The 25,286-nt window shown below is 43.8% G+C and overlaps 1 protein-coding gene across 1 annotated transcript in view; it reads left to right on the top strand.

Annotated features, from left to right (window-relative positions):
* Nucleotides 1-25,286, top strand: part of LOC119172905 (uncharacterized) — a 79,456-nt gene that overhangs the window by 1,230 nt on the left and 52,940 nt on the right. The gene's annotated exons all lie outside the window — the stretch shown is intronic.

Genomic DNA, 25,286 nt, shown 5'->3' with positions numbered 1-25,286 from the left:
TTAAACACACAGAATATCGTTCCAAGCGCACTCAATTGTTACCCGCTTTTTTCTACACGAAAGCACACAGTGTTTACAGAATGAGCGCAATGTCATTGTAATTAAACGCTCACAAAAGCAGATGGAAAGGCATAGTACGCTTGAATCTGTCTATATGGCGTCCATCACGAACTCAAGTCTACTATCTCTATTCGCATGCGTTTGTTATCTTTATTTGTATAGACTACGCATGAATAATGAAAAGCAGTTGAAGATTGTGCTCTTTCTGTTCACTCTGCATCCTGTCATTTTCGGTGGAGGCGGAAATGCTGTAGGAACATGTGCTCAGATTTGGGTGCATGTTAAAAGAATCCCAGCTGGTCAAAATTTCCGGAGCCCTCCACTATGTCTCTCATAAATATATGGTTGTTTTGGGACGTTAAACTTCACATATCTATCTATCTATCTATCTATCTATCTATCTATCTATCTATCTATCTATCTATCTATCTATCTATCTATCTATCTATCTATCTATCTATCTATCTATCTATCTATCTATCTATCTATCTATCTATCTATCTATCTATCTATCTATCTATCTATCTATCTATCTATCTATCTATCTATCTATCTATCTATCAATCAATCAATCAATCAATCAATCAATCAATCAATCAATCAATCAATCAATCAATCTATCTATCTATCTATCTATCTATCTATCTATCTATCTATCTATCTATCTATCTATCTATCTATCTATCTATCTATCTATCTATCTATCTATCCCTGTGTCCTGTGTACTTTGTAGTCTATCCTTCATAGGGTGTCCCTATTCTAATCGCATCGCCAAGCTAGCATTAACCAACTGGCCTATTTTGTCGCATTACTGGATACAAAGAAAAGAAGTCTATACAGAAAAAAAAAAACTTTTCTCTGCATATACAGACGACCGCGCTTATGAGGAACAGGAGTGATGGGACGCTTCCGACGATGTACTATCGCTGCTTACGTCACGTACTTCGGCGCACTTGAATACGCTGTGCCACCCTCATGGCTTTTATTGTGAACAAGACTCTCGTTTGGGGGGACGAAACGTCAAGCAAGGTGTGTTCTTTTGTTTCATTCTTTAGGTCAGTGTATCATTTCTCGCTTACATTACTGACACTACTTTGACCATGGAAGTCAACGACTGGGCCTTCATGTAGCGTCCGCACTCATTCGCACTCCTATGCGGTTTGCGCTCCTTCCATTTCCGCTATCGTTCCTCCGAGCGAATAACGCGCGCCCATTCTATAGCGAATGCAAATGGTAACTGCTGATAATAGCTCTGGCTCTGCACGTCACGGGCCGACGGCGCGCAACGATTTGTTGATGGAAAGTGCCGTCGCAGAGTATCACGACACTTGTGAAAGAAGCATCTGCGACGTTGATGGCAACTAAAAATAGTTGCTCTACGCATCTTTCGACCACAATCGCGAATCTCCAAAACCTAGATATATACAGCTTCACTGAAATATATGTTTATTCAATCAATCAATCAATCAATCAATCAATCAATCAGTCGATCGATCGATCATTTATTTAACGTACCTTCGTACAACCTTGAGGTCTTAGTGCAGGCGCACGTAAAAATGAAAGAATCAAAATAAACAATGCAATACAAATCTACAGAAAAAATAAGAAAATAAAATAAATCAAATAAAAAAGCGAAAATGCACAGAGAGAAATCACTCGAAATAGAAAAAAAATATAAAAGGAATGTGAGAATCATGGAATGACAGTAAAAAATAAAGGGGAATATACACAACTATATATATATATATATATATATATATATATAACTGAAAAACGGTGAAGTGTAGAGTTTATGCATTGTGAAAAATTATCATAAGATAGTGCAAATCTGAGATAAAAAAATGGCAGTTGACTGTGAAAAACATCAAAATCATGAAAGTAAACATTATACAGACTTTGTACTCTGAAAATGATAGAGTGCTCAAAAGACGTTGGCAGGTTCATGAAATGGTCGATTCTCTCTAGTTAACATACGCGGAATCAGAAAATTTACACATCCCAGAAGCGAAGGGCCAGATATTTTACCGTGAACCAGTATGTAAAGAAATAAAAGGTCTGAGCAATTTCGTCGGCAGTGAAGTGATGACAATGATAATAATCTGGCAGTGTTAAAACAAGGTTCATAATAATTACTAGCATTACGACAGTTGTAAATACCAATAAATTTTTTTTGACTCGCTCAATGGTGTCACTACTGCAGATTTAGCCATGCCATTCTAGAACATGGAAGCATATTCCAGTTCAGGAAGACATGTTGCGGTGTACAGTTTCTGAAAAGCTGTAGGAAAACTAAATTCTCGAGAAATTTTGCACACACACAACCGAGAGAACGAAGGCTTCGCGTGGTAGTACGTTTAGTTTGGGAAAAAAAATTAAGAATGCAATCAAAAGAACACCAAGATCAGTGAACTCATAAACCTTACATAACGACACGGCACTGACAAAGTATAGAAACGATACGATGGATGTATTGCGAGATATTTTCATGAACTTGGTTTTTAGGGGATCCAGGTAAAGGTTATTATTGTCACATCGTTCAAAAAAAGAACATAAATCTGACTGGAGCAATCAACAGTTGTAACAAACATTAATATAAATAACTATTAATAGTTCTATTAATTAATAGTTCTATTAATTAATACAATAGTACTATGTACTAATAATATTATATTCTTGGATTTTAGGTTCCAAACACATACGATTATGAGAGGCGCCATAGTGGAAGGCTGCGGAAATTCGGAGCATTTGGTGTTTTTTAAGGTGCACTGACATCACACCGTACACAGGCCTCAACCGTTTCACCCTCATAAAACTGTGAACTCCACGGCCGGATATAACCTGCAACCTTCCGGTCAGCAGCTGATCACCATAACCACCACTCCACCACGGCGGTCATACAAAAAGAAAAATAGACTGCCTATGAGCGTTGTATTGAGGCGAGAGCCCATGAGGCTACTTCATCAAAGCAGAGGCACCAAAGAGAGAAAAAAAACGCCAGTCACATGCCAATGACATATTGTTGGGGCATCCGTGGGTAATTAGTTGATGGATATTACTGGGAGAGACCTCCTTTTAAAACACATAAAATAGGCTGACATTGCTCGCTATAGCTGCACGTTTTTATTTCGTCGTCATGTGTGGCACCTAATGTAGCGCTGTAGAAGAAAAATGGCACGAAATAAAGAGGTCGTCGTTGTAACTAGAAGGCATGGTGGATAGCATAAAGATAGAAGCCTTCGAACGAAAATGCAAAAACAGGCTCAAAATGTTCGAAAGGCTAGTTAACGACGCGAGACCGGCTTAGGTCTGGTGTTCGCGTGAATCGCGGGTTTAGGGTATCGTTACCGTGACGCGAAAGTTTCTTGTGGAGACAAAGTTTTAGTAAAGCGGGAATGCATTTACGTGCCAAAGATGTGGCTGCGATGTCACGTAGCAGCGGGTAAATGTATTCAAAAGCGATGGAAAAAAAATACGAACCTGCCTCACTGCGTGTAGAGAAAAGAAATTTTATTTTGCCCGTAAAAGTTTGGACGGCAGCAGATTACGGACTAACAAAGAATTAAGAATACGCGATAAGGCGTAGAGCCTAACCGAATGCATACGCAGCTGACAGTGATTAAAAAAAGAGAGAGACAAACGAAAGAGGAAGGCAGGGAGAAAGAGTGACATATAGATAGCTACTGGTGTAGCACGTTAGCAGTACCGTTTTAGTTAGCTAAGAGTACTTGCCCTATTTTCTTTCTGAAAAACCACATGCGCAACTAAAAAGACAATCAAACGAACTCAAACGTGTTTTAGTTTCATGAAACACCACTAGACGTCACTACTAGCTTGGCAATTTTCAAGCTCCTAGATGGGCAACTGTCGTGAACAGAGAATGGACCCTGCAAACCTGGTAATCCCGAACCTCAAAAAGGCATCAAGAAAGCTGAGACTCCTTTATTAATATAATGTTTTTAGATTACTAAGAATGGAATAAACGTAAGCCGCTGAGAAAATATGGAAGTTTATGTTGCATAATTCTTTGTTCAACCATTCTTTCACTAGGCTTTGCAAAGTTCGACAAAAATCAATTAAAAAATATCTGCTAGCTCCTCCATGTAATTTGATTCTCACCTCGACAAGAAGCTTATAGGAATATTTTGTTCAACGGTACTGAGTATGTTGACGTCTTGTTGCGTTGCTTTTGTACAGCACGAAGAAATTATGGAAAAACAATTATGTGCGCTTGCTTTTGAAGTGACCACTTGCAGAATGAAATAGGGTCATGTATAATGCTGTCCAAGTAGTACAACAATAATTATTTTATTTTGCACAATGAGCGTTGTCTGCTCTCGTGCTTAGGTACAATGGACACAACAGGAAATACCTGACAGTTTGAAATGGTGATCCCGCGGTATCGCGTGGACCAGTGGTTGCGTCCGTGTATTTATTCATGTTATGAATCCTCCATTGTATTCACTCTTTATACTTCAACAAGTTTATTTGTGGTGAAGGTAGTTAATGCTGTGAGCTAATCAATGTGAAAGGAAGATGATGCTTCGAAATTGATGCTTCGCACCACAGTGTAGGAGGCTGTTAGATATTTTATGGGTGGGGCAGACTTGCTACTTAGTGTTTCTGTGAGGTGAAAATATGGATTGGCAAAATACTGAACCTACTTGAATCCTAAAAAAGTCCAAATTGAATGGCTCATTTTCTTTGTTACACAGAATAAAAATGAGAATTATAATGAAAACAAACACACAGTAATGCTAGGGAAAGTATAGGGGATGCAATTAAAAGTAATTAAAATGTAAACGTCTGAAAAAATCGCGCTGAATCTGCGTTTTTCGATGGCAAAGGTCATCAAAAGGTGACAGTCTGTTCTATAGAAAGAATAAAACGTTTATTTGGCGTTCTGCGTGAGAAAGTCGGCGAGTAGGCGCTGCGTGAAACGTGCACGCAAACTAGCAGTAATTTGAAGAAAATTCTTTTTTTTTTCTCGAACGCGAAGTTATTAGTAGGCAGCAGCATACATGTAGCTTATACGAAGGCACAGACACGGTATGTAGTGCGTGTGGAGAGGAGGAGGAAACGGCTGAACATTTCATATAGTTCTGTAAAGGGCTTCGCTATATAGTCGAAGATAATGGCACCGAATTTTTCAAAGCATTGGGGTTTAGGGACAGTGAAGGCAAAATAGACTTTAAACGGGTAGAAATTACCAGGAAGAGGGTAACTGATTGGTGGCTACAATCGAGGCTCGAGTGAAATTCAATCCTTAAACACACAGTGATAGTACTTAACTGTATGGCTAGGTGGCGTGAGCTACCGCCAGATCTAAAGGGAACAGCCGGATACATCCATCCATCCATTCTAGAGAAGCGCATGAAACCCCCACTTTTTCGGTCACAGCGTCTCATTGGCAGCACCGCGTAATAAACACTGCGGTCTTTATGGTTACGTATTTATGCATTTTAAAAATAAATCAATAGGCTACCTGATAACCTCTTAGTGATGTTGCGCCAGAATATGCGTAATATTTGTGTCTTGATTGATAATTTCAGAGCGTTTCAACGCAAAACCCATATCAAGATGGCTGGTCGCTTCACCATTCACCATTCTACTTAAACGAGTGACTGACAGTAAACCAAGAAAGACACACAGACACAAATGCAGAGAGACAAAGGTATAGAATGACAGACCAAAATTTTTGCGTCGAAGTATTCCAAGGAGCCCTATAGTCCTTAGAAAAATTTAACGAGAAGATTTACCCTCTAAAAGTGGACGGAGGAATGACCGCTGTTGTTTCTCACAGGTAGAGTATTTGCCGTGCAATTTGGAGGTTGCAGGTTTAACCCCTGTTGATTAAAAGTTAGCTTTTCGTCCACTTTTATTCATTAAGATTTACATTAAAATTATTTCAAATATCATTCCCTATACTTTCCTTGGTAACAGTTTTTATTAGTTCTCATTTATAGTGTTTCAAATAAATCTGGTGCCCCGTGCGTGGTACATGAATATATTCCGAAGATTTCACTGTAGTCCCCTTTGGCTCATAGTATTACAATGAGATAACAAATTAACAGGTCGCAGTGGCGTGCAGTTATAGCGGCAAAAAAAGTCGTTATGGGGGCAAGCAATATTGTGTCCTATTCTAACGAACAGTCCGAAGGTAGTATTAATATGATTTACTGCCCCTACTGATCAACATAGAAAGTTCCTCACCGTATAGAAACGCCTGAGAACTTCAGCACCGAGGTCAGACACTTTTCTTTTGTCTTGACCTAAATTTTCTATATTTTAAAGGTCCCCATGACACACACTATGCTGCTCTCCAACGAAGCACGCATCTGACGCTGCTACATTGCCATCCAGATTTCAAGCAGCAACAAGGGATTTTCCAGGACAGCCGCAGGTCCATAGATCAGCTGTCCATGTTTGAATGAGGTGCTAAGTTGGCGAACACCCCGTAAAGTGCGTCTCATAATCCGAGTAAAGTTGCTGTAACTTTACGAAGCTAAGTGCTATGACCTGAGTGCTATGACCGGGCAAATGTTCAAGGTACTACCTATTATTTGTAAAATGGAGGCTGGTGACCCACAATATACCAAAATAACATGCAATATAAATCATCAAGCAGAGGCAGAAGCGTTTGACTTTGTCCCAATACTGCTATATCATATGTAATTTTCACTTCACTTTGATTATTATTTTTTATTGCTCGGATCGTTTGTTTATATTCGATCTATCAAGAATAGTTTACGATTGGCAATGATACATCTTTGTCATAAATTAATGGAATAATTGAGCCCGAACAATTCAATACCAGAATCCTTTTACGTCGGAAAACCACAATAAAATCATGCGATACCTCGTTGTCGACGGCTCTGAAAATTTTCACCATCTGGCGTTCAACAACGGGCACTGACAACGCACAGTACACGGGCCTACAGCATTTCACCTTCAATGAAACGTTGCCTAAGCGGCCGGGAGCGAACGCGTGCCCTTCGGGTCAGCAGCCCAGTGCCATAACCACAACTCCCCCGAGGCGGGCAGGCCTAACGATTCAAAAGGCAACACGCGCCTGGCATAAACATCGGGTAGAAACCTTCACCTTTCCTTCGCATGACAGCAATGTAGATTGAATCGAATGTATTCTTTGTTTCAGACTTATATAAACAAAAACATAGCTGAGGAGAAAAAAAAAGCCGCTCGCGGCTTGACGAAGCTTCCTTCGCCAGTGATAGTGTATGCCACACGATATAACAGACGAAAATTCATATGATTCTCAGCTACCTATAGGTGAAGTGCGCCGAACGCTGCATTATCCCCGTCAAGCACGAATTTCAATACACTGCTTAGAAAGTGTGTAAACTTCGCACAATGTAAGGCTAAGACAAACGATAATAGTTTTCTCGAAAAAAAGTGTTATGTTGTTTTATGCAGACTTTTCCCCAATACATATAATAAGGCTTTATTTAAATATTTACATACTTCGGAGACAGTCATTGTCTGTTTTTACAGAAAAGGAAGGAAATGTTAGGCTCAAAACACAAGCAATTCGTTGTTGGCTGCGTTGAGTTTGAGCAAAGAAAATTATTACTTACAAAGTTGAGCGACCCCACGAACATGTTAATGCATTCACCAAAGTGATCATTCACGTACATACGCAGTCCGTTGGGGTAATGTGATGACGCGTTGTCTATGCAGAAGGTTGAATTGATCCTATGGGCAACGTATTCTTTCTATCCCACTACTGCCAGATATATACGGGCAAAGACAAGATGCGTCCTCATTAGTGGAATCAGCGCCTGAAGGTGTTATACCATAACCGACTGAGTTTAGGGCAACGAACAAATGTGTTGGCAAGCATGACTCACTTGATTGGCTGTCTCCTTTCTGTTATGAAAAATCTTTGTCATGAGAAAACTCAATTACGCAAAACCTGACGGTGGCAATGACATTCTTCACCTAGTCACCTAGTTAGCGCAATGATCATCAAACACGTACATTAGGCCTAGAGTGTAAAGCAGGGCCCACCTGCGTGATTCAATGGCACTTTCTCGGCTCTGCAGGCGCTCATAAGCAATGCATTGTAGGTTGCATAATTGAGCACAACTACAGCACTTACACAATAGCGCAAGCAGTTTTCCGACAAGCGATTTTTCAACCACCTGTGTGACATGTTAACCAATGTACCTTAAGGCATGGCTCTCGATGATTTGGTATTCCTAATTTGTATAAATTAATTCCATTATTAAGAGGCCAACGGTATGGTATAAAAATAAACTTCTGTGGTCTCCCGTGTGCTGCAACGATTTCATTATGAGAGGCGCTATGGAATATAGCAAATTTTAGCCACTCCTGGTTGCTTTTATCGTCGTACACTGGTGTTATACTCGCAAAGCCAAACGAAAGCTCCTACTTATTCCCTGTAGATGCCGCTGAACGTCCGATGCTACACGCCTGCAATTATGTCAGTTGATAATATGTATGCAGCTAATACTCTCTCGCCGAGCCATAAGCAAATGTTGTGAAATATGTCTGCGTTCCACATGAAAATTTAACCAGCGCATAGAATGTTTATAGGAAAGGACGAGACAACAGAGACAGCCTGTTGTACGAGAAATGGGTTGGAATTTGTGTGCCTAATAAATAACGCTGATTGCTTTTAAAGTCGTCTCATTACAAAAACGAACCATACTGCCTCTTGACATTGTCCGATATCCCAACCACAGACACGTTCACAGAGATAATCTAGTGGTTTACAGGTCTTCAAAAATGCTGAACGACAGGAATCACTGTTCTGTTACACTTGCAGTGTACAAAAGCTGGATAACTTCGAGTAACCTGCAGGTGCTTCAACGTAACATGTCTCTTCTCATTCGAACAGAGGCTTGAACAATTATTCCCTCTATTCTTTTAAATGAAATGGAAACTATACGAAAACCCTTCTTTGGTGCATCGAGAGGGCGTGTGAGTGTGGTATTGAACGACATGCAGTTCTACAAAACAACGAACAGAGCAAACACTTACACTCTGCGCTTCTTTTTCCCCATTTTCGCTTCATGCCAAAGCGTATAAATTGTAGGCCACTGAAAGAAAACGGATACGACCACTGTGCTGTATACGAATCAAACCAGCACCGCAATTAAACTTTCTTTTTACCGCAAATGGCGTCGTTGTGTCTACTTCATTCAGTGTCGAGCTGTGTGTATAGTGCGGCGCCAATGTCGAGCTGGAAGTGACACGCCGTCGTGACACTCAGACGCAAACAGAAAAAAAAACACCTCGGAAACGAGAGTTTGTTTTCGCGGGGCACCTCGCATTGTTTGAACTGCTTGGCTTTCTTTCGGTCCCGCTGCTACGCTCAAGAAAACACGGACCTGGTAAATAGAGTGCCACACGACTTCCAGTTTTTCTTGTTTTCTTAGCCCCACTTGGTAGCTTTGCTGATTGTAGGAAACAGCAAGCCATACTTCAACAGCGAGATTGGCCTTCAGAAACACAAACAGAAAAGGAAGGTGGAATAATATCAGCTATCCGCAAACTGGAACGTATTAGCGACGCCGCTACCGGATGACGCGGCAACAGCACTTCGAAAAGTGCGTTAGTGCGTTCCCCGCCAACATTTCCACAACCACTTCCCACCCCCGCTTCCCACCCCTTCCACATGCGCGTTCGTGTACTCAGAACAGTAACCATGTCACAAGCACGGACACACTCAATATTAGCACAGTCTGCTTTACTTCGGTGCCTGTGAATGAGAGTTTCATTTGTTCAAATGAAACGCTTCGTAATGCTTCAGATTTTGTGTGCACGAATGATTATGCTTGGGATTTTCCCTCTGCTGTAATAAACAAATTGATTAGGCTGTGATTATAACTGGAGCACGTGCTTCCACTTACCCCAATGCTTCCACGCGCTTTCGGACGTCACGAATTTGCCCTTACTGGGAGTTTTGAAACCCCTGGTCTGTGAAAATGTTGTGTTTTTATTTCAGCTACATATACGGCGTGGTTTGAATTAGGTAGAGGCTCGGCTCCTAGAAGGTACGTACATGCTAATCATCAATGAGGGTGTTTGTGTAAAGGAGAGGGAGTGATTGCGTGAAAGCTTTTATAGAATAATTGCGATACCAAAAGGCAAACTATCAAGGATATAGAAACGTAATTGGGCCTAAAGCCGTCTTAACGTTTTAAAAGGTTATCGACGCTAACCGCTTTACCGTTCTGTGTTATATTTGTTTGCTTCGTTTACTTCGTTTGCTTCACACGACATGCCTCCGTTAATCTGACCGCGAACTGATAACGCGAGGAAAATAGTGTCCTGGTGACATGATCCAGCTACATACAAAAAATATTTTGAAGAATAATACACTTCGTTTTTTTTTTTCAGTTACACAACTAGAATGCGCTGGTCTAAAATAGCAAGTCATCGAGCATCAGAAATGTCGTGCAGTAATGCCAAGGCTATAACATTACTGCACCAAAACTAAAATTAGACTTACTCTATTTTTTTCGTCGCCATTTCCCTTAGTTTATGTTTTTTTTTGTGCGACTAAATAGGGTGAAAAAGTTGAATACTTCAAAGCCCTAAAACACCAGGGAAAAACATTAGCAAATGAACCAACCTGAATGATTTTTCATCGGTAAAAAAAACAGACAGATGGAGGTTATTATTAGGCTCTCCTGCTCTTGTTCTGGAGACCGAAAACCTCCGTTTGATCACGCCGTCAGTGTTCTCGTTTTTCTTACAGAATGAAGTCGGTGAACCATTCATTCTCGTTTTTTCCCCTCTATTGATTTTACTAGCGCTGCTTCCTGCTGTGCCTCGATATTCCCTTGTGTATTGTTGGCAATTTATGCCTTCTATCGTCCCTCCATAATGTGTGTGCTTTGAAACACGACCCGGCCGTTTTTCTTCGCAGACTAGCATAAATGAATAGCTCTTAAATGACCTTTGTTCTAGTTTTGTTTCTCTTTCTCATCTTGGTGTTCATTTTATTTCTCGCTGTTTGATTTCTGCGAGTTCTATCCAAGCATTGTTCTTGATCGCCGAAGCCGAAATTACGGCATTGTAGCCGTTACAGTTAGAACAAAAAATAAACTAAGAGCAGAGTTTCTCTAGATAATGACGATTCTCGTTTGCTCTCGCTTTCTCCGTATTTGCTTATGAGAAGAAGTTTTGATTTTTAAGGTGAAAAGTAAGATATCGATTGATATCGAGAACAGCGAAGAGAGGCGATCTTTCTTTCGCCTGCTTAGATGATCTTAAAAACAAACGGCTGCAGAAATTGAGGTTTACTATAAAACGAACATGGGCACGTTGGTGTAGCGTAGTAAAACACACAACGCATACAACGAAGGACACGCAGGAAGTATTCAACACGTAAAGTGCTGTTTGCTTTCTGTGTCCCCGTCGTTATTTGCGTTTCGTGGTTCACTAAGAAGTACAGGTACATCCGATCTGCACCTCAATGCCTTTGTAAATAAGGTACCCAAAAAGGAGAGTCTAATTTCAAGAAATTATAGATTCTTTAAAATTCTAATAACAGTAAGAAACACGCATCCCGTTCGTGTATGGGTCAGCACGTAAATTTTCACCGCTGCATAACAAAAGTGCAGTTGCATGCAAAGCTGCTACGGGCAGCTAGGTACTTCAGGCGAAAATGACGTCATATCCACGACGTAGATCTTAATGAGGGAGGAGCTTGCTGCGGAGGTTACATGGGGCAAACCATGAATCCTCCATTCATTCATTTTGACCATCATACAAAGAACTGAACTACACTCTCAGTCAGGTACCGGATAACAAACGCAATGAGGCAGCGTGCTTCTACGCACTCACTAAAATCGTGCTTCTAAGAAGCCCAGCAAAAAAAAAAAAAGCCGTGACATCCACGTGGCGCGGGAGTACTGCCCACCGTCTTGTAAAAGCGGGTGCAAGCGTGGAAGCAGGAAAAAAAAAAGAGAGAGACAGCCATCGCCACTGTCTTGCCCGCCCGGCTCCCGAAGCTGGCATCAACTTCGTGGATGCGCACCGCAGCGGGTGCAAGCGAAAAAAAAAATGGCAGCATATCCACGTAGTTAATGATGGAGAGTGGGGTGAAGCATTCGTCCGTCCATTCGTTCTTGCTTCCGTACGTCCATGCGTCCATCTGTGTGACCGTCCATGCGTCCATCCGCCCGTCCGTGCGTGCGTCTGTTCGTGTGTCCGTCCCTGCATTCGTCCATGCATCCGCCCCTGCGTCCGTTCATGCGTCCACCCATGCATCTGTCTGTGTGTCCGTTCGTCCATCTGTTCAACACTCCAAGAACCGCCATCTCGCATCTTTTCATGATATATTCCCCATATAGAAGCACCGCCATCCAGCGGGCATTCCAAGGACTAAACGAGAGGTAGCACACGCACACTTTCATACGGGTCTACTTCCCACCTTTAACCACCTCGAGTTCATGGTATATACTAGTTCACTGTATTCATGGCACTGCGGCCCAACGCTCGCTAAACCTTTCTAAAACCAAGGAGGTTACGCCCAGCGAGTATAACGTAGCAACCTTTTCCTGTCAGATAGTGCTCAATGTACATGCCAATGGCTGCTAATGGGAAATGAGAGACAGGAGAATTCGGCTTTTACTTTCTTACGGCTTGCGCTTCGTATCTACTTCCCACCTTTAACCACCTCGAGTTCATTGATGGTATTTGCTAGTTCGTTGTATTGATGGCACTGCGGCTCAACGCTCGCTAAACCTTTTGTAAAACTAAGAAGGTTACACCCAGCTAGTATAATGTAGCAACCCTTTCTTGTCAGATAGTGCTCAATGTACATGCCAATGGCTGCTAACGGGGATCGCAGCGCGCGCGTTAACTAAAAGCCGAATGCTCCTGTCTCTCATTCCCCATTAGCAGCCTTTGGCATGTACATTGAGCACTATCTTTATTCTTCAACAACGCACAGAAGAAATCTCTCACCAGCACCACCTTGGAGGTAAAAGTGTTATACTTGTTTCATACTACAACGGCTACGAGGGACGAACGGGTGCTTCGCTCCTAAAAAAAAAAAGGAAGGAGCCGCCGCCGTCTCGCCAGCCCTGGCGCCCGCAGCCGGCATCAGCTGACGCACACGCATTCACTGTGGCTTGTATGCGTCGCCATTTCGTCGCGCTGTCTTGTGATGTGAGTTTCTGAATCGATCGGTGATGCCGACCATGTGTGCGTGTTTTCTGTTCGCAGCTTGACCGTGTTCAAGACGGGATGTGAACTGAGCTTTGCGCTCGCAATGTTAACAGATTGTCGCACCGTCTATCGGAATTCAGGAGTCTACTCCCGAGGATGATCAGTAGGCAGATGCTCTCTTGTTTGGCAGTGCTAACATCAGTGTTTACGCGCTAACAAGAAACGAACACAAACCACATTGTATGTTTCGTGCATCAATAAATGTACCAGACCGGCTACTGACGCGATAAATCTGATTAGTTTTTGCAAAACGAGATGTTTTTGTGAAAATATGTGGCAACTCGCGCGTTCAGTTATAGCCCGCAGAGTACACATATTAGCTTCGCAAGATTGTTAGCAGCCACATTGGATAGTTGATTATTATCATGTGAGCATTGCAGTTGAAACTCACCTTGTTTTACGTGCGTATGGCATTGTTCAGCACTTTTGTAGTGCGTGAATCCTATAACATTCGTTGTACGCGTAAAGTAGCACAAGCTCGCAATTTTGTCTTCCTATTAATGACCAAAGCTGCACCACTTGATCTTTAAGCTCGTTGATAGAAGGCGGCGTACTGTAAGCGATTCGCTTTTTGTCAGTGTCACAGGAAGTTGTTCTCTGCGCCCAGATAAACGTGGTGAGTGACACCATGTTGGTGTTCGGCGTCGTTTGGCAGAGAGAATTTCTCAGATTACTTTCCGCAGTGGTTTTCACAGAAACCATCTTTGCGTCGAGGATTTTTCACTGGACGTAAATTGCACCGAGAGTGACAGCGCCGATGAACGATCAACTGCTAGCTTGCGAGCAGAGAGTGTCACTCCACGTCCCCTCAAGCGTTATTGTTTGTTCACGCTCGTAAGTCGCTTTGATTGTATTTATTGCATGATATATTTTAGTGAGCTCAAAATAAAAGCGTAGTTTTTTTTCTGCATTGCATGTAGCCCACTTACAGCGGATATTACGGAGCGCCGTGCTCGAGCTCGACCATCGAATCGAGATGGTTAGAGCAATCAAACGTGCAGTAACCACTACAGTCCACGTTTTTCTGCTGCCTTCTCCGGCAATTAACCGGTACCGTATACGTTTCTTGTTCGACGAATGTTCACAATTTTGACGTTGCGAAAAGCGTACGCGTATATTCGTTTCGATATTTTTGTTGCGATTGCGCTGATGAAGCCTTCAACATCAGAGTGCTGTGAAGTGGGCACAGTTACAGTCTATGACACGAGCGCCACTTGATGGGAAGTTAAATGCTCGTGTTTCGTTGAAGGAGCAACTCCATAAGGCTTACAGCGAAGGTACTGACGGTGGCGTAATATGTTTTCAAACCATCGGTACGTTAAACATTTGGTCCCGTGCAGCTGCAACGGCGCGCTACTCACTATTGGCCCACTACTGAAGCAGATCTGTCAGGCAGGCTCGGCGCAAATTATCTGGGAGTGCCAATAAGTTTTTACGTTGATTCGAGTTCGCGCAGTTTTCCGTAGCACGCGCAGGATTTCGCAAGGCGTCGTTTATCCAGGGTCAATTAGCTGACACCACCACCCTTCGCACTGCGGCAAGAAATCAGGTAGCGAACATTTAGTAGTTCCTATTGTTTGGGAAGGTGATTTGATATAATATACATTCATTTGACGATCAAGAGTTTATCCGGTAATAGCGGCGTGGGCTGTACGTCCATGCGTCCCATCTTTATTTATGCGAGTTCTCGGGTTCATCATCCTCCCGCAGCCATCTTAGATTGTACGATGTGCCACCTAAACTCCGTGAGCATTGCCAGTGCGTTCGTTTCGTGAAGGTCTCAGGCCTCGAGCGAGACTGCCCCCGTGACTACCAAGCCAGACGATACGCGCGTTTCGTTCTTGAGGCAATCCGGAAACCAAATGCTAGGTAAAGTTTCTGCGTCATGTTTGCTGGTCCGCATCGTTGCTAGGGCGCTTGCAGATGTGATTCTGCACAGTGTGACATGGCTGAAGAAGAATGAAAAGCAATGAAAAGCAAAAAAGAATAAGAAACGGCATTTGGGGAAGTAGCAACGATGCGAGATGCTTGATGCGTGCGAAGACTATTCACGGCCTCTGGATAAAAAAAGTGGCATATCCCACATACAGTGAAAATCGATGATATCCGAAGCACGAATGATAAATGTTGATATGTCACTTTAATATCATCACAACGTTACGAGGGGGAAGGAAATAATGCCGCACTTGACTTCCGTGTCATGATTATCATGTGTGGATGTGTTGTTTACCTTCGTCATCTCTTCACGCCACATAACGAATTTAGTATATGTGAAGCTAGGGAAACAGCCGCGAGCACACAATGAGCGTTGTATGTTGTCATGTTTTTACATGACACGCGTGTCAGGATTCTCATGTTTGCACCAGTCGTATATCTTGTCATCCTTGACGTCACCTACAACCAAATTTCGTATATGTGGATCTAGCAAAACGGTCGCGAGCGCATCATGAAGGGCCCAATATACTCAAATATAGCGTTCACGCGCGCGCATGCTGGGCACAGCGACGCTAAGTTAGCACAACGTGAGCACTCTACAGTCTGACGCCAGGCGTGACCAGCGTCCGTCGGTGCGGCCCGATGGCAACCACCGCGAAATGCGACATGCTGCATTCTGTGCCGATGCGTTACCAAGACAACAGTGCGTCTCCCTCTTTTCGTGTCGGAGGGACGACGGATAGGCTGAAATGCCCATGCGTCAAAGCAACGCAAGCGCGGCGCGCGCCTGTGAGTATATGACAGGACCGGCGCCTGGCGTGGCAACGCCGGCGATACGAGATGAAATGAACACCGGCGAGCACGCGCACCGCATCACGTCGAAATGTATTGGCACTTTGACTGTAATATTGTGGTCATGTTCTCACATGACACGCATCTCATGATTACCATATTTGCACCAGCCACATACGTTCGCCATCCATTGACGTCACCTAATATCAAATTTGGCATATTTGAAGCTAGCGAAACGGCCTCGAGCACATCATGAGTTTGGCATGTAGTCATGTTGTTACATGACACGTATGTCGTGATTACCATGTTTGGATGTGTCAGTTACCTATGTCGTCCGTTCGCATCGCGTAATACCAAATTTGGTACATGTGAAGCTAGTGAAAGGGCCGTGAGCACATCATGAGCGTAGCATGTAGTCATGCTGTTACATGACACGCATCTCATGTTTATCAAGTTTGCACCAGTATCATACCCTCGCCATCCATTCATGTACCGTAACACCGCATTTGGTATAAGTGAAGCTAGCGAAACGGCCACCAGCGCATCATGAGCATGGCATTTAGTAATGTTGCTACATGACACGCATCCCATGATTATCATGTTTGCACAAGTCACATGACTTTGTCTTACATGCACGTACTGTGATACCAAATTTGGTATATGTGACGCTAGCGAAACGGCCTTGAGCGCATCATCAGTGTGGCATGTAGTCATGTTGTTACATGACACGCATGTCGTGATTATCCTGTATAGGAAGGAAGGGAAATAGAGGGAAAAGAAAGGCAGAGAGGTTAACCAGCCTATAGGCAGCTGGTTTCCTACCCTGCGCATGGGCGAGGGATGGGGGAGATGAAAGATAGAGAGCAGAGAGGAAAGAGAGAAGCAGCACATTCGGCAGCACACGCGCGCACACTCAGTCACAGTCCAGTCTTGTCTTTCGCGGTGTGTGACATCGCTGTTACAGTCGCTTGTTCAAATCTGTGTCGTGTAGGAATTTCAACAGAGCTTTCATCGCCTTCTGTTACAATGTCTTCTCTCCGGCACTAGACAGAATAGCGTCCACAGACTTTTGGCTGTTGTCGATGCGCGCAAAAGCGGACTCCAGTGACTGTCTCTGGATTTCATACAACGGACAGTCACACAGGATGTGGTGTAGCGTCTCTTTGCAATGACAGACATCGCAGAGAGCGTTGTCGGCCATTCCTATGACAAAGGAATAAGATTTTGTAAATGCCACTCCTAGCCAAAAGCGATTAAGAAGGGTGGCTTCTCTTCGGTCGAGTCCAGTGGGCATGCGGAGAGCCATCAAAGAGGACAGGTGGTGTTAACGATTCGTAATTATGCTTGGTGGGCACCATAGTGAAAACGTGATTTCACGCGCAAGTCGTCGAAGATTACTGGCAGCATCGGTCCGCTAAAATGGTATGGCTTCTCGTGTTCCTTCAAGGGCTGCCCACGCGACAGTATCGGCATGTTCGGTACCTAAGATGCCGCAGTGACTTGGCAGCCCTTGAAGCGTCACATGATGCCCTTTCTCGTGTGAAGTGTGGAGAAGGCATCGAATTTCGAAAACAAGCTGCTCGTATGGCCCGTGACGCAGTGCTGAGAGCACAGATTGTAGGGCAGCCCTTGAGTCGCTGAAAATCGACCATTGTTGCGGTGGTTCCCGATTGACCGCACAAAGTGCAGCGCGCAAAGCAGCTAGTTCCGCTGCTGTAGATGCCGTGGAGTGGTCAGTCCTAAAGCTGTTGGTACCACTTCTTGCTGGGATAACTACTGCCCCTGACGAACACTGGCGATCGTGGAACCATCGGTGTATGCATGTATGCTGTCGCAATATTTCTAGTGCAAAAGAAGAAGAGACAGTTGTTTCAGCACGGGCGACGAAAGCTCAGCTTTCCTCCGGATCCCTGGTACACTAAGATGCACCGTGGGTCGAATAAAACACCAAAGCGGTATGGATGGTTTAGATGCAGGAGGGAAGCCCGAGGGAAGTTTATCGTTGTATTTCACAATAATTTGGCGAACAATGCTAGGCGCCTGTCTGGAGGCAACAGTGCCAGGTGATGGCAGGGAGCACGTGCGAAGTGTCTGATGTGCGTTTTCAGGACTTCTACAACAATATGAGTTTGTATCGGATAGTCACCAGCAATTGCAATGGTTGCTTCCGTTGACGTACATCAGGGCAGACCGAGGCACACTCTCAACGCATAGGCTTGTACTGCCTGTAGAACTCGAACATTGGTCATGCAGGTATTGCTAAGCACGGGCAAGCTATGTCTGAGGAAACCGAGAAACAGGGCCCTGTAGAGCTCCATCATTGCGTCTACTGACATCCCCCACGTCTTTCCTGCCAGGAACTTGAACAGTTGGGAAATAGCGGTCAGGCGCTTCTTCATATAGGTCACATGTGGACTCCAACAGAGGTCCCTATCAATAATGATGCCCAGAAACCGGTGGGTTTTGGCGTAAGAAATCGGTCGCCTGCAGATTGAGATGACATAAGGGGTCATTGCTTTGCGAGTGAAGGCCACCAGCGCGCATTTTTCTGGTGATATGCTGAGACCTTGTTTGAACAAGTAGTTGGCAATCATAGTTCCTGCTTTTTGAAGCCGGGAAAGTATCTGAGGACGTGTGACTGCCGATGTCTAGACACAGATGTCGTCTGCGTATATTGAGATTTTAATGGTGCTTGGCAAGTATTCAGCGAGGCCAATTAGTGCAAAATTGAATAGCGTCGGGCTAAGAACTCAACCTTGAGGAAGACCCCTGGAAGTATAGCGTCGCGTATTTGGGCCATCTTCGTTAACACAAAGAATGATCTTGCAGCCAGGTAACTCGAAATCCACCGAAAGACTAGACCACCAAGGCCAACCACCGCAAGAGCACCCAAAATGGCTTCATGTAGTACATTATCATAAGCGCCTTTCACATCTAGAAACAAAGCTGCAGATAGTCACTTACGGGATCTTTCGTGCTGAACGTACGAAACTAGATCAACGACATTGTCAATAGAAGAGCGGTCGCGTCGGAAACCAGCCATGGAATTCGAATAAATCTTGTAGTACTCAAGATACCACTCCAGGCGGCCTAGTATCATCCGTTCTATTATCTTCTCTACGCAGCTGGACAGTGATACAGGGTGGTATGAGGTGAGTTCGAGTGGGGATTTGCCCTACTTCAAGATGGGTAACAAACGGCTTACTTTCCAGTCATCAGGAACATTGCCATCCTGCCACGAGATGTTGTAGAGGCTCAACAGTTCTCTCCTTGCACCTTCCCCAAGGTTGCACAAGGCTCGGTACGGAATACCATCTGGGCCCGGAGAAGTTGAACGCCTGCAGAGAGCTAGTGCCGCCTCGAGCTCCTCCATCGTAAAAAGGAGGTCCATGTGGTAGTCAGGGGAACGGGGGACGTCACCTCTCACTGGAGAATCTAGACTAGTGGCTTGGTTGGCGATCTGCGCACAGAAATCTTCTGCGACATTGATGTCTTGCTTCCTTTGAAATAGCGCGAGCGCTTTGAATGGAAAGCGCTGTTCCGTGGGGTGACGCAGACCTTGCACCGTTTTCCAAATGTGTGAGAGTGGTTTGCGAGGGTCTAGTGACTGGCAAAACGTTGTCCATCGTTCCGACGCTAATTTATCCATGCGACGCCGAATTGATTTTGTACGCCGATACCGACGCTCCGCCTGGCGTCGCAGTGCTCGGAGTCGCTCCAACTCTATATCAAAGTCGTTTCGTGTGGAAGATATCGTCAACGTGCGAGTGGCGTTTTGTATTGTGCTCTTAATTGTTTCATCTAACCCAGATCATAGGCCATCGCTGCAAGCATCTTCCATGTCAGATTTGAAGTCGGTCTATTGAACTGCTTGAATGGTCGTCCATGGACCATAACTAGATGTGTCAGTTACCTATGTCGTCCGTTCGCGTCGCGTAATACTGAGTTTGGTACGGACATGTGAAGCTAGCGAAACGCCCGTGAGCGCATCATGAACGTAGCATGTAGTCATGTTGTGACATGACACGCATCTCATGTTTATCATGTTTGCACCAGTATCATACCTTCGTCAGACATTCACGTCCCGCTACACCAAATTCGTTATAAGTGAAGCTAGCGAAACGGCCGGCAGCGCATCATGAGCGTGGCGTGTAGTCATGTTGTTACATGACACGCATTCCATGAGTACCATGTTTGCACCATTCACATGACTTCGTCATGCATCCACGTACTGTGATATCAAATTTGGTATATGTGACGCTAGCAAAACGGCCACGAGTGCATCATGAGCGCGGCATGTAATCATGTTGTTACATGACACGCTCGTCATGATTTTCATGTTAGTGTTTGTCGCTTGTGTTCACCATGTAATCATGCCATACAATACCAGTTTTGCACCATGCCATATGAACGGATCCACTGCAAGAGCTGCGGGACCATGAAATTTAAATCATGACATTCATGACTTCATGTCACAATTTTCATGTTATGACTAGTCAAATATCTTCTTCATACAGTCATGTTATGCCATACCAAGTTTTATATCTATACCAGTATCGAAACGACCAGGAGAGCTAAAAGTCGTAGGCGGCGAGATAGTGAGATAGATAGATAGATAGATAGATAGATAGATAGATACGCTCAAAGTCGCCGAAGTTTGCTAAGAAGTGCTTCGCATTTAAAATATAAAAGCGACTATGCTACTGTGAAGGCAGTACTAACATGCTTCGAACGGCCATAGACGCCAGGCTCTGCTAAGGCAGCACTGCGAATACGCCGACACCAGCGCCGTTGTTGCCACGCTAGTCGTAACTGGGTAGTGCAAAGAGAGTTGTCCGCAAGCGAACGTTCGTAGGCCCCCCCCCCCCCTATTTTGTTGATATTAGGGCTTGGTTTCCGGAAAGTCGAGGTAAGCACCTTGCGTCAATAAAACCTCGACTTAGAAAAGTAGGGAGCTCATCAAAGCGAAAGGCGATGTTTTAGTTATTTCAGAGTGCTCCAACTGGCAATTTAGGTGCAAGCGAACATCGCATGATATCGAGTTCAAGGCAAGCATTTCGAAGTGCGTTCTGCAACGCATAAAATGCGTAAATATCGTCATACACAAGTTCCAGAAGTGATAAGAGAGAAGAGAGAAAAATAGAGAGGAAATACAGGGAGGTTAATCAAGCTTGGCTTGGTTAGCTACCCTGCACCTGTTGTGGTGGAAAGAGGTAATAAATGAAAGGAAAGAGGGAGAGAAAAGAAGAAGAGTAAGAAAAAGATGGATAAATAGTCAGCTCAAGATTACACAGAACGGTCTCACACTGAAGTGTACCGACTACATCACCGAGGCGATGAAGTGCGATGTACCCCACGATCAGTGGTACGAAGCTACTTTTTTTCCGACACCAATAGCCCCGGTGATTTCTGCCTTTGCAGTTGCATTCTCCATCCATCTCTCGCTACCTGTTAGTTGAATGGTTTTATTACGCATCCTAGAATGTTATGTTGATGGTTATCTGTCTTTTATTTGTAGATACTGCAAGTGCGAATACACGCGTCTCCACTTTCTCCGTGCACAACGAAAGGCAAAACCAACGCTTCCGAGATAGCCCGGCAATTGCGGAGACCAACCGTCAGAAAAATTCGATTGTGGTCATGACCAACATTGTGTGGTTTACATGCATAACGTACGCATTTTTAGTTAAAGCCGGAACTTGGAACCTTAAAATCCCATGTGCGCGATGCGGTGTGGTGGCATCCACCGCAGATTATCAGAGGGCGTGGCGTGTGCGATGTTTATCAAGCGTTTCACCAGTCTACCGTTGCACGGCACTCACCAAGGTCAGAGGCCCTTTTCAGCTTGATAATAAAAGTTAGCATGGTTCTTTGTCAAGGCTACTCAAAAGAATAACAGAAGACCTACATTATCACTCTTTTTTCATGCGACCATATGTGGAGAACGCGAGTAATTTGCTTGCCTAACATGTTCGCAACGTCCCGTATCCAGCGCTCTCGTTTTCATGCTTTGCGAAAGCTATCTGAATCGGTAAAACGGAAGTCATTGACGTCCGTGGCAATTCCCAACGCAACAGTAGCGTCGACTGAGGTCTTACTTTGTAGAGCGCGGAGCTTTTACGTCTTCTCTGGGTTTTGCCGTCGTTCAGGCGAGTGAACCAGCAAACACATCTTGGCGGTTCAGTGACACGTCCGACAAATGGAAATTCATACCACTTTTTTGTAGTGTTCAATACACCAACAAGCGTAACATTTAGCTGAATCGGTGTTTCGACGGCCCTAGTTACACATGGTTGCGCAGCAAACTGTGCAAGAAAGTCGGCCTTTGCACTACCCAAAACTGCACCGTCAGGTGGCGCTTCGTGTCTGCCAAATTCCACAGTCTGACTTCTATTGGCATAGCATGTGGCTTACGGGCAGGTTTTAAGTACCCCTTTATAGGCTTAGCCAAGAGGCAGTTAGGAACCAATAAGAACGGTTAGGTTCTGCTCTGGCATTCGCAGGATTTGATCTAAATGCACAATAACAAATCAGAAATATCCACATTTGTATGACTCATCTCTCAAACATCTATTTTAAATAATCTAGCCCCAGATTTCTTTAAGGTACTCGGCCGAACGTGCAGTAGGTTTTGAGGATAGCTGAACTATTTCTTTTTATGAAAGCAGCTTTTATAAAACAATGGTCAGTAACGCATACTAGCCATCATTTGTGGCCTTTTGGCTTGCGTTAAGACATGGTAAAATGATGAATTAGCTTACCTGCACTGTTTTTTTTTTCGTTTTCCATGGTTATCTACATATCACAAGAACAACAATCTGCTTACGCTTTGCTCGCTAAGTACAATACTCCTCATGAAATCTCGGCAAGCCATATCTCAATTTTTTAATTTATCATGTGTTCTTGAAAAAAAAGAAGTCTGCAATAAAGAAATCCGAAGCATAGTTTTCAGTGGAACGTTCATACGATGAATGCTGTAAGCTTAATGGACTTCCTTGTTTGATTTCCTTTTCAGAAAGACTATTCTGGCGAAGCGCAAGAGCTATTGGCTCACCTCTTTTTCTTTGTGTGCATGATGGCGTATGACGGCATCCTTTACAGTGCCTCACGACCCACTTTATTCGGGATATCATACATCTCCCCGCATAAGGGCAGACACTTGGACTAGCACACTCCCAGTTACTGTTTTGAGCCCAATTAAAGAATATGAACAAGATTTCTTTTATCATTTGTCAAGGTGTGACATTTTCAATGTAGTAAAAAAGAGTACTTGAGCGTGCACAACGGCTGATACACTTGCCTTTAAATGATGATGCTCGTGTTCTACAAAACAAGTTGAACAGATGCATGGTTTTGGTGAGCATTTTGATGGGTCAAATTCATCGTCCAAAAAAACCACCATATGTTTGAGAGACGCCGTAGTAGAGGGCTCCAGAAATTTCGAGCACCTGGGATTCTTTAACGTGCACCCTAATCTGACCACATAGTGTTACAGCGTTCTCGCCTCCATCGAAAATGCAGCCGCTGCAGATGGGATTCTGTCCCAAGTCCTGCGGGTCAGCAGCCGAGTAGCTTAGGCACTAGATCACCGTGGCAGGCATTTTCGGAAAACATTGCTCTAAGGAAATAAACTGAAGGAAGCGAGAGAGAAATTGATCAACAATTAAAATTGGTGGGTTGATGTTTTAATTATCGTTGTGGAATTGCATGACAAACTTGAACAACAAGAATTGGTGCAGAAGCCAGCAGGAGAGTGTAGGTGACCGATATTTTCTCACTCTTGGGAATCCGCTACAGTTCTCGTATTCCAGCGTGGCATTTCTAACATTGAACTATGATCAAGCCCATATGTTACCTGAGTGCGGCTGTAGAAATGATGTATCAGCTGTGAAATAATCCTATTTTTCTAAAGAACAACTGTTTCTTATTAAGACATGCATTAAAAATGAAATACATTCAGATTGGTTCTGCACCATCTTTTGACCCCAACTCCACGCAGACGTTCACGAAAGAGGTGGGAAAAATCATCAACTATTTATTTTCAGCAAGACCTGTCCGTCACTAATTTGTCGACATCATACTTGACCTTCGCGAACATTTCGGCGTTCACTTGAACAGTGATGTGATGGTAAATAAAGGTAAGCATAGCCACTTCCCGCATATAAGTTAAGTTAAAGACAGGAAATAAACCACCAATATCGCGAAATAGCACGCATAAATGATAATGCGGAAATAGATAATCGTCGAAATACTAAAACGGGGCTGCAGGCCAACCGAACAGCTCGCGATAGTTCACGCGCACAAAATGCAAATGTCAGTGTAGGCACGCTTTAATACCCATGTAACGCTAATGTGTGAGAAAACATGGTCTTCGAACTGCTGAGAATAAGCTGCTGTCACTGACACGCGCGTACACCGCGAAACGAATGGCTCACAGCACACGCACATGGGAGAAACATACGTCGGTTTCTAGAGCAGGAGATATCTTCGTGACCCTGGTATCTGCAAATTTTCGGTGACTGAGACACCAAAGGTTTACAGAGAAGCACTAAAATGACGCACAAACACACGTTAATCATTCTTGAATCACGACGAACTGAAGTCGGAGCTGAAGGTGCTTACCGTGGAATAAGGAGAGGTTGAAAAAACATCATAATAAAGTGCAGGAGGCTACCCATGGTCACTTGGCGATCCACTGTAAAGAGTGCGATTGTGTGCCCTATTTCAACGACACATGCATTTTATATCGTGACAGAGAGTTATTAACCTGTTTGATTGTTGAAGCAGCAGAAATGACTAGTAATAAAACTTTGAGTGCGTATGCGCACCCTCTATCTCACTCACATGGAAAGAACTTTGTTTTTTGGATGGTGTGATTGATAATACTGGATAGATAATAGACATGGGTTGGGCATGCAGCACGTAGGAAGGATAAACGCTGGTCATTAAGGGTACCTGACCGGATTGTTAGAGAAGACGAACGTACGAAGGAGTGTCCAAAAGTTAAGTGGGTCGATGAGGTTAAAAAGATTTCAGCTATGACGTGGAAGCAGAAAGCGCAAGACCGGAGAAAGGCCTTTGTCCTGCAGTGGGCGTAGCCAGGCTGATGGTGATGATAGTCATGATTATGAATGCATGTCACTTCACGTGGACTTGTTGTGCCTTTTACTTTTGTTTTCATTCTCTTACTCATATGTACATTCTGATGTTTTCAATAAACGTTTAGTTCAAATCAAGCGCATTTGCGTAAAAGTTGTGCGCTTCCCAACAAGATG

Source organism: Rhipicephalus microplus, chromosome 4 (assembly GCF_043290135.1).
Source record: "Rhipicephalus microplus isolate Deutch F79 chromosome 4, USDA_Rmic, whole genome shotgun sequence".
Lineage (NCBI taxonomy): Eukaryota > Metazoa > Arthropoda > Arachnida > Ixodida > Ixodidae > Rhipicephalus > Rhipicephalus microplus.
This window is presented reverse-complemented; position numbering and strand designations above follow the sequence as displayed.